This window comes from Terrapene carolina, unplaced genomic scaffold (assembly GCF_002925995.2).
Source record: "Terrapene carolina triunguis isolate 2854851 unplaced genomic scaffold, T_m_triunguis-2.0 Scaffold633, whole genome shotgun sequence".
NCBI classification, from domain to species: Eukaryota; Metazoa; Chordata; order Testudines; family Emydidae; genus Terrapene; species Terrapene triunguis.
This window is the reverse complement of record NW_020664984.1, coordinates 1,605,488-1,621,332: the sequence shown is the minus strand read 5'-3', so window position 1 is coordinate 1,621,332 and position 15,845 is coordinate 1,605,488. Positions and strand designations below refer to the sequence as shown.

The window sequence follows — 15,845 nt, the reverse complement described above, 5'->3', positions numbered from 1 at the left end:
ATATACATATATATACACACACACATGCATATATTTATATACATACAGACAGATTCATCAGATGTAAATTTACAACTGGCTTGGTAAATCAAATCTAAATTAGTACAAAAACTAGACATAAAAATTACAATATAAAAAAAATCATATTCATGGAATGTCAAATGCCCTGCACAAATTGAATAACCAGTGCTATTTAAGTTTTAGGTAATAATCTAATTTACATCTCAGGAGTACTCACTGTTCCAAGGGACTTGTCAACATATTCCATCAGAGGCAGAGCTAGTGAAGAAATTCTGTCTAGCAGTGCAAGTTGTGATGATTAGTGGAGATAATACTTCAGTCAGTAGATGATACTATAAACCCCAGCTTAGCATTAAACTGTTACTTATGCATTGAAGTGCTATACAGTTATTATTATTGCTTAATTCCAATGGAGATCAACAGAAGAGTTGAGCCTAGCTGGTTATCTGCTAGGAGTGAGACTGAGGGGTTCGGAGGGCAGGAGGGGGATCAGGGCTGGGGTTGGGGTGCGGGGGGAGTGAGGGCTCCGGCTGGGGGTGCGGGCCCTGGGGTGGGGCTGGGGATGAGGGATTTGGGGTGCAGGAGGGTGCTCCAGGCTGGGATCGAGGGGTTCGGAGTGGGATCAGGGCTGGGGCACGGAGTTGGTCCTGGGGGTGCAGGCTCCAGGTGGCACTTACCTGAAGCAGCTCCCGGAAGCGGTGGCACACATCCCCCCTCCAGCTCCTACACGGAGGCACAGCCAGGAGGCTCTGCGCGCTGCCCCGTCCGAAGGCACTGCCCCCACAGCTCCCATTGGCCGTGGTTCCTGGCCAATGGGAGCGGCAGTGGCGGCGCTTGGGGCGGGGGCAGCAAGTGGAGCCCCCTGGCTGCCCCTACGCGTGGGAGCCAGAGGGGGGACATGCCGGCTGCTTCGTGGGAGCCACATGGCATGGAGGCTAGCAGGGAGCCTGCCAGCCCCACTGTGTGGGGCCGCAAACCGGACAGTTAACGGCCCGGTCAGTGGTGCTGACCAGAGCCGCCAGGATCCCTTTTCCACCAGGTGTTCCGGTCGAAAACCGGACACCTGGTCACCCTACCAGTAACTCCTGAAGTGGAGGGAATTATTCTTGAATACTATGTAAGTGAACAGTTATCAAGCCCAACAGCATGTGGTGCCATATATGGATTTTCTTCAGTGGTAGTCAAACATCCTGTCTTGTAATTTCACCATTTATCACCTAGAGGTGAGAGAGATTTCCACCCAGTCTCCTGGAACTTTTTACTTTCAAAACATTCTGAATGCCATACATTTTTTTGCCCATCATTCGGAGTAAACTGATAATGCGTGAGCATAAAACAGCTCCCCCAGAGATTTAGAAAACTCTTTTCCGTATCTCCCTCCTCCACACCACATGTAGCTTAAAAAGCTAAACTCAAACAACCTGGGAGATGGAGGAGGATGAGGTGTAAATGTAAGCATGTCATTCAACAGAAGTTTAGAATTTTGCTTTGAGAGGAAAAAATAAAGTCCTATCTCTTTTCCTGTAGGGAACCATACAAGGAAAAAAATAGCAGTACACGGCTTCAATAAAAAACACAGGATGTGTAAAAATAGGGCTCCCGATTACAACAGGACAGTCCAACTATTTATGAGTTCCACTTCATATAAGGTTACTTATCTGTCTCTCCCCCATTTCCAGCAGCTACCAAAGCTTCTATCTACACAAAGGTCTTGAACATTTACAATTCAAAGTGAAACAGAAATCAGGCTTTGTCCGCTCACAAACTTGCACTAAAGTGCTTTTAAATTTATTTATTTAAACCACTGCAGATCCCCGTGTGGACACCCTTTAATTGGTTTAAACATGGAATATGCAGATTCTGCCCAATGCAGATTCTAACTGCATTAAACTAAATCAACATAAATTGGGTTTAAACCAATTTAAAGGTGCTCTGCCCATGCCGGGATTAGCAGTAGTTTAACTAAATCGATTTGAAACTCATGCAAGTTAAGCTAGTACACATTTGCATGTAAAGCTACATTACCTGTGATTTTAATTAGGAACCAGAGACAAGGCGAGCATATCTTGACTTTAGGAAAGTTTTTGATACAGTCTCCCACAGTATTCTTGCCAGCAAGTTAAAAAAGTATGGATTGGATGAATGGACAATAAGGTGGATAAAAAGCTGGCTAGATCATTGGGCTCAGCGGGTAGTGATCAACCGCTCAATGTCTAGTTGGCAGCCGGTATCAAGCGAAGTGCCCTAGGGGTCTGTCTTGGGGCCGGTTTTGTTCAACATCTTCATTAATTATCTGGATAATGGGATGGATTGCACCCTCAGCAAGTTTGTGGGGAGAGGTGGATACGCTGGAGGGTAGGGATAGGATGCAGAGTGACCTAGACAAATTGGAGAATTGGGCCAAAAGAAATCTGATGAGGTTCAACAAAGACAAGTGCAGAGTCCTGCACTTAGGACAGAAGAATCCCATGCACTGCTACAGCCTGGGGACCGACTGGCTAAGCAGCAGTTCTGCAGAAAAGGACCTGGGGATTACAGTGGATGAGAAGCTGGATATGAGTCAGCAGTGTGCCCTTGTTGCCAAGGAGGCCAACGGCATTTTGGGCTGCATTAGTAGAAGCACTGCCAGCAGATCTAGGGAAGTGACTATTCCCCTCTATTCGGCACTGGTGAGACCACATCTGGAGAATTGTGTCCAGTTTTGGGCCCCCCACTACAGAAAGGATGTTGACAAATCAGAGAGAGTCCAACAGAGGGCAACTAAAATGATTAGGGGGCTGGGGCACATGACTTACGAGGAGAGGCTGAGGGAACTGGGCTTATTTAGTCTGCAGAAGAGAAGAGTGAGGGGGGTTCCAAAGAGGCTGTTCTCAGTGGTGGCAGATGACAGAACAAGGATCAATGGTCTCAAGTTGCAGTGGGGGAGGTCTAGGTTGGATATTAGGAAACACTTTCACTAGGAGGGTGGTAAAGCAATGGAATGGGTTACCTAGGGAGGTGGTGGAATCTCCATCCTTAGAGATTTTTAAATCCGGCTTAACAAAGCCCTGGCTGGGATAATTTAGTTGGGGTTGGTCCTGCTTTGAGCAAGGGGTTGGACTAGACGACCTCTTGATGACCCTAATCTTCTATGATTCTTCTATGTCTAGTGGTCAGAGAAAGGGAATGAGCACCATCAGAGCTGGGATCTATTCCTCACTGCTACTTATTTGCTGTGTGCCCTCAGGTAAGTGTCTGTGTGCCTCCGTTTCCCCATCTATAAAGAGAATACTAACCCACCTTTGTAAAGTTCTTCTAAACCATGGCTTAGAAACGCAAATTAACAGTGAAAAGGTAGAACGGAGTCCCAGCTGAGCCCAGTGAGAAATCCCACCAAAAACATGCTATTTATAGCAGTAGAATCCATTTCTCTATGGGGACAGCTACACATCACTATTGGTCAAGCATCAGTGCAGCTCCACTAAAGCTGGCAATGGTGGAAACATTAGCATATCCTGAGATAGACAACCTAGTGGTTAAGATGTCTTCACTAGCACTTACACCATTGCTAGCATCAGTGCTAGCTAAACAGACGAAATCTGAAGTCTTTAAATACCAACTCCCTCCATGGACTTGAAACCTCCCTTGTCAGTTTCCCTATACCCACTTTACAGATATGTGCCTCAGAAAAATGTCCCCAAATCATTTTGTGTTTATAAAGCACTGTGAATCATTATCCTCCATGATATATAACCTGTACATATTTCCCTGCACCTATCAATACCTGTCAATAGACCATTTTGTAAGGGGCTAGCTACACACAACCCCTTTGGAGAGTCACTATTGTCAGACAGTTCAGGCTCTGAAGCACTTTCAGCAGAGGAATGGTCATGGTATTGCGGCATCTGTTCTAAACATGAGCTGCTCTAAAAATACAAGCCACGTTATGGAGATTCAAAAAGCATGCCAAGAGCTCATTAAAGAGTGACAAAGTCTGCCTAAAAGAGCCTTCCGGCTGCATTTCAGAAGCTTGAAAACAAAGGAGGGGAAGGGGAAGGACTTGTGAGAAAAACCAAGGCTGCTAAAATTTCATATGTAAAAGCATACCCCAAAAATCAATAATAAGCAGGCCTCAACATCTGTAGTGTCTACGGCAGTGGTGGGCAACCTGCGGACCGCAGGCCGCACATGGCCTGTCAGGGTAATCCGCTGGCAGGCCGCGGGACAGTTTGTTTACATTGACTGTCCGCAGGCATGGCCACCCGCAGCTCCCAGTGGCCACGGTTCGCTGTTCCTGGAAAAATGGAAGCTGCGGGAAGCAGCGGTCAACGTAAACAATGTAAACAAACCATCTCGCAGCCTGCCAGCGGATTACCCTGACGGGCCGTGTGCAGCCCGCGGGCCGCAAGTTGCCCACCACTGGTCTACGGTATGAATGGCAAATCATCCAATGCTAAACAATCACCAAACACTCTGTTAATATCTACACACAAGACACTATAGTCACATCTAGCAGCTGGAAACAACAAAGCCTAGTCACAAATTACAGTTACACACACACACACACACACACACACACACACACACACCCCTACACGCGTACACAGCTCTTTCTGAAAAGAAAATTTAAAGCATGAAAGGAAATAACCTGCAGCGCCTAGGAATCGCCAGAATGGATGAGGCCTGTGGTCCATCTAGTCCAGCATCCTGTCTCTGACAGAGGCTATAACAAGATGCTTCAGAGGAATGTGCAAGAAACCATGCAGTAGGTAGATGTGGGCTAATCAGTCCCCAGGGAAGATCTCATCTTAGTCTCTGATAGAGAAGGGTTTAAAATGTGAAGCAGGAGGTTTTATATTCTAGCAAAAATTGTTACCATATAACTATTATAATAACTCTAGATATTTCTGTTGTCAATATAAGTGTCCAGCTCAGAATAAATAAAACCTCAGAAATCCCCTGATAACTGGAGACTCCAAACAACTTTGGTATGATTGGTAATTATCCTATAAAATCACCTGGTGCTCAAATTGGCAGCCAATTTGACACCCTGTAAGCAACAGTTATAAGTAACTGAAACTTCTCACTGCCAGAAGCTGGGACTGGATGACAGTGGATAGATCACTCGATAAATTGCCTGTTCTGTTCATTCCCTCAAGCATCTGGCACCGGGCACTGTCACAAGACAGGATACTGAGCTAGTTGGACCATTGGTGTGATCCAGTATGGCCATTCCTATGTTCTAAGTAGGAGATTTTCTTTTCTTTGCAATAGTCCCCATATACTGGCTGGAAGTCTATGGAACTGGTATAGGTTTCTTTTCTCTCTGGACTGAGGTTAAGTGGGTACTAAATAATTAATCTTACACTTCTATTAAGATGCAAAATTAACTAGTTTAATGCAACACGAATGTGCCGGCCTCTGAGAAGTGATTACGTAAAAATGGCACCTTCTCTGTATATTGCTTGTCCCCAGTGAGCATTCAGTCACACCCAACTAAAATAAGTTCATTGCATTTCACCACTCCTTTTACTGCAAGATCACTACAGCTATTGGAGATGGAGTTGGATTCCATTCCTTTTCATGCATCATCAGAATTGTTAGTGAAGAGTTCCTATTGCAGGGTGAAATTATGCCCGTTTATACTCGTGCAACACATTTGAACACATGCTTGTGCAACCCCGGTGAACGTTATAATCAAACAGTTTAAATGGAGGAAAAATGCATCTCCCTGGATCTAAACCTGATTGCTAGAGAGCCTCAGGCACACTATTTATCATCTGGTATTTAACTTTGCTAGTACCTAAAGGCCCTAATCAGGATCAGGGCCCTGTTGTATTAGATCTTGTATAGATACATAACAATACCATCCCTGCCACAAAGAACCTACAATCAGTTTGAAACAAGATATGACAATGAGTGTCAAACAAGAGGATGAGGGTAACAGCAAAAAGACTTCAAGGTTACAAAGGTTAACTCTAGAGACAACTCAATACCTATGAATCCCTTACAAAAAAATAATATCCCCTATGGTACACTATCCTGACTGTCCCTTATCACAGGTAATTTTGTAATGCTCAGCTTTGCCCCCTATGCTTAATCAAAGAAAGGATCATCTAAAGATCTGACACTTAACAATTTCACACTAGTGAATTTTGGTATTGATCACAATGCATTGTGACAACACTGATTAATTGTGACAATGATTAGAGGAGAAAACTTCCATTCACACAAATATCTCGGCAATCAGCAATTAAGGGGAACAAAATACTGGAAAACTGCACCACCTCAAAAGGATTTTGATAAAAATCACAGAACTGTAGGACTGGAAGGGACCTCGAGAGGTCATCTAGTCCACCCCCAGCACTCATGGCAGGACTAAGTGTTAATGTTACACTGTGCAGTGACAAAATGGCTCAGACAACCAGTAATGGGACCGCTATTTTCCTGTAGGTTGCCAACTGAAACCAAGCTCAAATTAGTAATGCATGGAAGTTGTTACTTATGAGTTGATGGATCTTAGCCCAGTTCACAGACAACTGACACAAATGACACTAAGTGCCCCCTTAGCTGACAATCTCCACAGAGAGCAGTTGAGACTAGGTTGCTCTCTCATCCCTAGAGGTGCTCTTAGCCTGAGGAACACTGATGTGGCAGGGTGGGGATGCTTGCATTGTTTCTGGGCTTGCTATTCCTGTCCTGTAGATAACAGGATTTTAGTCAGCAGGGCTGTCAGCCTGGCACCTTCACCAGCACTAAATTCGCACAAAAGATTGAAAAAAAGGAAACCATTATCTAGTATTTTAAAGTCTGCCTGAATACAATAGTGGCTCTTGAAATACACTTAGGTAGTTCTCTTCCTAAAAAGGGTAGAGATGAGGATGTTCATGTGCTGTTACTTGCAGAGTTAATAGCCAGTTTACTCAGCAAAGCCACAGTTCCATGTTCCACAGCAGGAGTCTTGTTTACATGTCACCCAGGAGACTGACTCAGACATTAGACTTGGAAAGAGCTGTTGGAGAATAACAGAGTTCTCACTAGACCATCCCTTATTGCTGCTCTGAACTGATTTGTGAAGGGTCACAGGCCATATAAGTAACTGAGGGGAGGGATATGAAAACCAGTTTTAAACCTAGCCTATTCCACTGGCAATGCTGGACTGTTCCTTACGGCAAAACTCCTATTGCTTAAACTAAGCGCAAGTTAGCATTTTCACCTATACTTGTAACGTGACCGACAAGGCTGCTACACTCTGCAATAGGAGGGCTTACACCTTTTTACAAAGCTATTCTGTTGACTGAATTCATACATATCATAGACTTAAGTCAGAAGGGACCATCGTGATCATCTAATCCAACCTCCTGCACATTGCAGGCCACAGAGCCTCACCCACCCACTCCTGTAATAGAGTGTAACTCTGTATCCTTGAAAATTAAGATGTGGCTGATTCAATAGGCATGCTAGTTTGAGTATACTTTTGCAGTTTCATACTCAGCGTTTTTCCATTGCTTTTGAAGTGCTTTACTAAGAGCCTCAGCTGAGTTTCCTCTCTCATGCCAGCCCCGCTTTTCACCCTTACTAGGAGTGTGGCTGTGGGGCTCCAAGCAAGTATCTTCTTGTACACAATTTCAAAGTATAGGTGAATTGAAAATTTTTAAAAGTGCAAGTTCGCTGAATTTCTTTAGTTACTTAAATATAATTTTTATTAAGATTAGTTGGTGAAAGACTTAAATGCAGTCTCCATCTTAAAATAAATGGATGGCTTCTTTACTCTGGATCACTTCTCTATTCCCACCCACCCCCCACCCTCCAAAAAAAAAAAAATCAGAAAATTTGTCCCATCTTTTCTACAATTTCTCTCTCCCCTCCACCTCCTCCTTTCCTCTGGGTTGGCATTGCTGCTCCTGCATACAATAGGATGAGCAGCACCAGAATCAAACTGACAGCCATATAGTGAATTTCACCCTCAGCCTCTAGGCAGGTAGAGTGCAATTGATGGGAGCCTAATCTATGTCACTGTCTATGCTCCAAGGCCTAGGTGTGAGAGAGTGAAACCAACTAGGCTGCCATCAATTTCACCCTAGAGCTACAGCCCTGCAGGAATCCTCCCAAGCAAGGTTGTCCTGCAGAATAATTCTTTTTAACTGACTAAGTGGCTGAAAGAAAATACTGGATATCTAAACCCTGCAAACCATTGGGAGGCGCAGGTTTTATTTATCAAGCAAGCTGGACTTAATTAATACAAACTTAAAAGACTGGCATAACAGCTTCAGCAGACAACACTACAACCAGTGCTGAGAATCACTGCCTCTCTGCTCTGACATGCTGCTGCACTGTGTTAGAAATATACTGGGGTATCTCCACACAGAGAGATAAGCAGTGTGGCCCAGTGGAGGGGGACTAAACTGAGACGCAGGATACCTGGGTTCTATTCCTGGCCTGAGTGACCATGGGCAAGTCTCTGAGCCTCAGTTTCCCCATTTGTAAACTGTGCTTTTGTATGTGCTTGGAAATTTACTAGTGAAGAGAGGTAGGTATTTTTGCTGCTGTCATATACTGTCCAAAAAATAAAAAAAGGCCTTTATCTACTGCAATATCACATTGCAATCTCGTATCTAATTTGCTATCTTCTATGGGGACTCATTAATGCTTTTCAAATATCTTCTTCCCACTAAGCATCTGCATTTTGATTATTTTAGGTGAGGGGGCTCTCTCTATTTTTGTGTGCCGTGCCAAGTAAATTATTGGCATCAAAATGATTTCTCAAACTATAACCACTTGAACTGGGCCATGTTGAATCGCATTTCATTATTTCATGTTCATATTTCTAGCCTCTTTGTCCGTCTTGTATTATTTTTCTCTCCTCACTGTTCTCGCCTCCATTCTTTGCAATTTAGTATTATCTGCCAATGTAATTAACATGCTTTTTAACACCGCTTCCAGATGAAAGATGGGAAATAAAAGCAGGCAGCACACCAAGCACTGCAGCACCCTCTTAAGGCGCCCCCTGCCCCTCCAATTCATTCAATACACTATCATTTATCATAACCCTTTCTTTATGATCCTTCGGTCAGTTTTCAACCCCAGTGACAGCATTCATACTCAAACCAATCTGGATTCATTTATATAGCAAGTTTTCTGAGCCATTGAGCCAAATTCAGGCTTGGTGTAAGCAAGCATCCCTCCTTTGACTTCAGATGCACCTGAGTATAGCACGTCTGAAGTTGGGTAACTGTATCAAGTCAGACTCAAAAAGGAGTTGTACAACTAGACAGGAAGCAACACAGGCCCTGTTACTGCCATCTACTCCATGTGGCTGAATCCCTGTGCTTACACAGAGCCCCACTGATTTCAAACGGGCTCTGCACGAAGCAACTCACAGAAGTGGGGCCTTACAGTCCAAAGGTTATCAAGTGTACACTAGCCATTATTTGAATGATTCTGCTAGTGTTTAGGGACTTGTTTTGATCTATTTTTAAAAGACAACATTTTGATCTTTTTCCTAGGAGATACTATTTCTGTCATTGTCCCTTTAAAATGGTTATTTTAAGCTATTTGGGATTGGTTCCTTCTGGGAGGGGAGGGAGTGCAGTTCAAGGATGAGTTTGTTTTGTTCTTGCTCCCCATACTTCCTCCCTTTTTTTAAAAAAAAATTAGGTCAAGCAGGTTAACAGATGGAAGAGCAAGTTAATTTGTGTTTTCAGAAGCCCAACTAAAACACAGCAAGCATGTTTCAGTTTTAAATGATCTTTTCTCTTGTTTTTGACTATTACAGTTATTTTGGGGATGTGCTAACTTTCTCCCTGGGAGTGCAACAGCACCTCTAGTTTCTTTCATTTAAAAAAAAAAAAAAAATCTTCAAAGATTTTACTGAAATCCACCTACCACATTCCTGTTGCACAGCAATTTTGTAATTCTATCCCCACCCATCAAAAAAAACCCAAACGTACATTCGTCTGGCATGCAACAATTCAGAGCACAACACCACTGAGACAAGTGCATTCATTCGAAGTGGCTACTTCCAAAACAGGAAGGAAACCCACGGGACTGATGCATCACACAGCATGTGGTGAAGAAACAAACTAAAGGGTTGGGGTTTATTTTAGTGGACTAATGCGACTGACAGTTCTTGGATACACATTCTGATCCATGGTTCTACACGATCCAAGCAGGTCACAAAGCTGATTCCTGGAGAGTTCATATGAAAACTAATGTGGCAGAAAGACATTTAACACTTACAACAATTTAGAGCCTCTTACACATCCTAGCTTGATTTCCTAGATTGCGAGCTGCTGGGGCAAGAACACTGTCTACGTCTAAGTCTGTTCTTTCATTATGTTTGTACAGTACCTAGCACAACAGGGTCCTGACCATGGCCTATAGGCCTTGTGCAAGTGTTGCCCAAAGGATGCAGTTCATAGATTCAAGGACTGGAAGGGACCTCGAGAGGTCATCGAGTCCAGTCCCCTGCCCGCATGGCAGGACCAAATACTGTCTAGACCATCCCTGATAGACATTTATCTAACCTACTCTTAAATATCTCCAGAGATGGAGATTCCACAACCTCCCTAGGCAATTTATTCCAGTGTTTAACCACCCTGACAGTTAGGAACTTTTTCCTAATGTCCAACCTAAACCTCCCTTGCTGCAGTTTAAGCCCATTGCTTCTTGTTCTATCCTTAGAGGCTAAGGTGAACAAGTTTTCTCCCTCCTCCTTATGACACCCTTTTAGATACCTGAAAACTGCTATCATGTCCCCTCTCAGTCTTCTCTTTTCCAAACTAAACAAACCCAATTCATGCAGAATCCAGTTTCTGTTCTGCAGCACCAGAGGATGACCATGACTTAAAAAAGGCCTATGGGCCTGGAATACGCTTTACGTGAACCTGCCATGAATCTTTTAGAAAGACATCCAAGCTTGATTTTAAAATGGTCGGTGATGGCGAATCCACCACAAACCTCGGTAAATTGTTCCAATGGTTAATCACTCTGACCGTTAAAAATGTATCCCTTATTTCCAGTCTGAATTGGTCTAGCTTCAATTTCCAGCCATTGCATGTGTTATACCTTTTTCTGCTAGATTGTTCCCCATGCAGGTACTTGTGTCTTTTCTGCATTATTATTGATAATTCTACCATTTCCATCTAGTAATGGACCAATACCATTGTCAGAATTCTTTTTGTTCCTAATATATTTTAAGAACTCCTTCTTATTGTCCTTCACTCTGCTGGCCGTAGATTTCGCCTTGTCCTTTGGCTTCCCTTATCAATTTTCTAGAATTTTGAACATCTGGATTTATATTCCTTACTATCAACTTCCCCTTTCTTCCATTTTTATTTATTATTATTATTTTTTACAACTGCCTTCACACCCCCGCTAAACCAGGTCAGTTTTTGAACCAGCACAACTTTCTTCCTCGATTGTGGCTTTTTGGGGGGATTTAAGGGCTCTCTTAAATGATTCCCAATTGTCATTCACATTTTTCTGATTAAGTTCTTCCTCCCAGCTGATTTAGCTCATAATTATAAAAAATAAATATATAGAGATATACCTATATCTCATAGAACTGGAAGGGATCCTGAAAGGTCATCGAGTTCAGCCCCCTGCCTTCACTAGCAGGACCAAGTACTGATTTTTGCTCCAGATCCCTAAGTGGCCCCCTCAAGGATTGAGCTCACAACCCTGGGTTTAGCGGGCCAATGCTCAAACCACTGAGCTATCCCAATTGTGAAATCGGCCTTATTAACGTACCATGTATGTATATGTATATAGAGAGAGAGAGAGAGAGCGCTAGTCTGGACTTTATTCTGCTTGCACAATATAAATGTGATCAAGTCATGATCATTTGTACCTAAGCTACCATTCCTTTTTAGTTCTGTGATCAGTTCCTCTTCATCTGTTAGGACAAGGTCTAATACAGAATTCCCCTGTGTGGTTGCAACACTTTTTGAGACAGGAAATGGTCATCTATTATATTTAGAAATTCCAAGGATATTTTACTACTAGCAGCATGAGACCACCAGCATGTGTCACTCAAATTCAAATCCCCCATGATCTTGCAGCTTTCTTCCTACACATTAAAGATAGGTGCATATGGGAGAGGACATCCTGTTCGCTGGTGTGATTAGGTGGTCTGTAGGAGACACCAATTAGTGCCGTAACTTGTGCTTTATCTGTTAGGATATTGATCCATAAGCATTCAAGATCATTTTATTCCAAGTTATCAGTGACTCGGAAACAGGTAATGCCACTTTTGACATAGCGTTCCAGTCCCCCTTCCCTTTTGCCCACTCAAGTCTTCCTAAATAGATTAAAAGCAATGGTTATAACATTTAAATTATGCAAATCATCCCACCAGGTTTCAGTAATAAGAACTAGCTCAAAGTTATGCTCATAAATGAGCAATTCCAATTCCTCTTATTACCCACACTCCTAGCATTGGTTTATAGGCAACGAAAGACTTCTCCTCATGTCCTTTGGTTCCTTGATTAATTTTGTACTCAGCATGTCGATTTTGTGCTGAGTGATCATATCGTCCCTCTTTTTACCCTCCCCTTTTGCTACTAGTTTAATCCTCTCCTGAGTACTCTTGTCTGCCTATTCCTAAGGAGATTGGTTCCCCTTCTATTGAAGCGGAGATCATCCAAACTATGCAGCCCCCTCTCCACACAGAAGGTAGACCAATGTTCCATAAAACCAAAACCCTCCACCCTATACCACTCACCTAGTAAGCAATTCACTTCCAGAATCTTCTGCCTTCTGTCTTCCTTTGCTCGAGGAACAGGAAGGAGCTCAGAAAAGATGGTTTGGACAGTCGTCTTTTTCAGCACACTTCCAAGTGCCCTGAAGTTATCTATTATCTGTGTGATATCCCGTGACACAGTATCATTTGTGCCAATATGAACCCTCACCATCACCAACAGATCCTTGCCCATAGACTTCAGAAGCATATCCAGTTTTAGAGTGACATCTCGTGACTTGGCTCTGGGAAGGCAACACACTTTCCTGTTGTCTGCCTGTTCCTTGCAGAATGTTTATTCAATTCTTCTGAGTACTGAACAAGGATACTCTGTCTACCTTGGATGGCTGGAGAACTCTTTGCAGGTAAGCCTGATTTTCTTAGAGGTTGGGCCAAGATGCCATCTACACGTGTCTCCCATATGTCTCTGTTTCCTTGAACCAGCTGGATCTTGAGAGGTTTCTTCCACAGATTCCATATTGAGGACCTGGTATAGATTTGAAACTTCTAGCTGTGGGAATTCCTCCTGCTTCTCTTCTCCCTTGTGGCCAGGGTCTGGCTATTCTCATCTGTCTCCAACCATGTGGAATGCTGCCATGATCTCTTGTCTCTGGTGGTTACGAATGACCAGGCCTCCCCTCTGACTTCCTCTGTAACCGATTCCTTCGTGGCCAGCTCCATTCTTCCTTGAGCATGAGATACTGGTGGTTTGTCAACCTGGTTGTCTTAAGAACTCTTCAGTTTCTCCGATTCTTAGTAGCATCTCAATTTGCCCCTCCAATACAAGAATCTTTTCCTCCAATACAGGCACAAACTTGCACTTCAGGCACAGGAAATCCCTTCTGGCTTCAGGCAGGAAAGAGAACATGGCACACCCGCCACAGCTCTCTGGAGAAACTGAGCAGAGGGTTTTGTTCTTACCCGAAACCACATGTTATTCATGCAGGGAAAGCTGTACATGAGGTTTGGTTCTCACCTGAGGCTGTGTGTTTAGTCTATGCTGTTACTCAGGCAGAACTTAACAAGTCCAAGACTCTCCTCCTTCATTTCAGTCCTGACAATCAAATTGCTCATCTATAGCCTGATCACCTCACACACTGTTTATTGCCAGCACCATCCCCTCTCTCACCTTCTAGATACCAATCTTGCCCCCGCTCCAGTCCATCCAAAGTCATCTGACTTGTGTGATCATGTCACCCCTTCTATAAATCTTTCCATGGCTCTCCACCGTTCATCAAGTCTGAACTCTTTGTCCTTGGCATTCAAAGGCCTACAAACCTCCCTCTGACTTTGTCCTCACTTACATTCCATCCTATCAGTAAAATCAATCTGCATGTCCCCTTTGTTCCCCACCTCCTCCTCTGTCTCTCCTGCCATGCTGCTCTCTGCATGTGAAATGCCTTCCATAAACTTGTTTGCCAAGCCACCCTCCTTACCTCATTGAAATCAGCCCTAAAAAAAGCTCTATTCTCCCATCTCACCTACAAGGAGTGAGGCAGGAAATAAAAGAGAAACAAGGAGAGTTAAATTAATGGAGTATCAAGATACATACCTTACTAAGTAGCTGCGTGATAGTACCACCCATGTCCTTCCCCCCGTTTTTTGTCGGTTTATGACCCTGGCTTATTGTGTTATACTTATGTTAGATTTATGCTCTTCAGGGCAGGAAGCACCTCTGTACTTGTCTTTGAGAAGCTCCTAGCACATTTTGAGGTAATAAAGTTAGGAATCATGCCATGAAATAAATACAGAGAAAATTTAAGGTTGAATCTCAGGGAAAACATCAAGAGTGCAATCTATTATTCGGTGAAATAATCTCCAAAGAGAAGGAGTGGAAGTCCCATCTTAAACAGATTTAGACTAGACTAAGTACTAAAAATATACTGGAGAGAACAATCCTGCGCTAGACAGACCAGGGAGGGATGTATTAAATGAGCTGTTAAGTCTTTCTAGCTCAAATTTCTAAGATCTACAGTTAAAATACAAAGGAAGTGAAGTTTAGATTAATTCAGTTCTCCCCCATATACACAATTTCCTCGGCTAGGGTTTGAAAAACATCTATCCAAACACCTTCTACCAGAAGACTAAACCTACAAGCCAGAAGCCCATACTCAAAATGGAGCTAATCCCTCCAGCAGGGTGTCACAGTTTCAGGATGACACCATCTGTTTTCCCCACTTCCATGGTCCACTCCAGGAGTTGCCAGTCAGGTCTCCGACCATCACCTGTCTCTGGGCAAGAACCCTTGTTCCATTTCCTTCAGACTGGGGGTTTTAAGGCTGCACAGCTCCCTGCCTTACACTGTGATATCCCCAGCAGGCCAGTCTGCCTAAAGGCCAGCACCTGTGCATTGCTTTTGCTCCGACGGCTATGAACAGCATATTGCCAGCAGTTACAAGTTACCACACAGCTCTTTCTAAGCAAGCACATTTATTCTTGAGGTAAAAGCACTGCAGAGAAAACATAATAAAAATCAACAGATTTAAACACACACTAAACATACAGGAGTCACCCATCAGTTTTATGGGACCCTAGCAGGCCAAAGTCTTTCCAACCTTTACAGAAGGGTATGGATCCCTCTTAGACAGAAGGTCCTGTCTGTTTGCTGGATCAGAAAGAAGGCCTTGTGTCAATTCAATCTCATCCTTTCATACTAAAAGCTCTTTCTTTGTTTAGTCTCAGTGACTCGCCTTAATCAGCCCCCACTGTAGGTAGCTACTGTAGGAGCTGTGGTAACCCCTCCTGATGGAGTAGAACACAATCATACATAAAGCATCCATAAATTTAATAGAATGGCACCCAAAGATACTGCATGGGGTTGCAATATCTGTCACACAGGGTTCAAGGCCGTACCTAAGAACTCCTCCCTCACCTTGATACTGGAAGTGCAGCCTTACCCTTGGACACCACCAAAGCTTCCTCAATCTTCCCTATCAGCCTTTGGTTAATAAGATGTCTGGTAAATGTGGGGCCCTCCTCTTCCCCTCTCTGCTGGGAGGAGGGAGGGAGAAAAAACACCGAGCATTGATCTTTCCCAGCTAGTCCAGCTGAAAGGCATGGGCACAGTACTCTGCTCCACTCTCATCCCTCCAGGGGAGACCTGGTG

The 15,845-nt window shown here is 43.6% G+C and overlaps 1 protein-coding gene across 1 annotated transcript in view; it reads right to left on the bottom strand.

Moving 5' to 3' along the window:
* EXOC6B (exocyst complex component 6B) overlaps positions 1-15,845 on the bottom strand; it is a 326,512-nt gene that overhangs the window by 295,728 nt on the left and 14,939 nt on the right. The window lies entirely within an intron of this gene.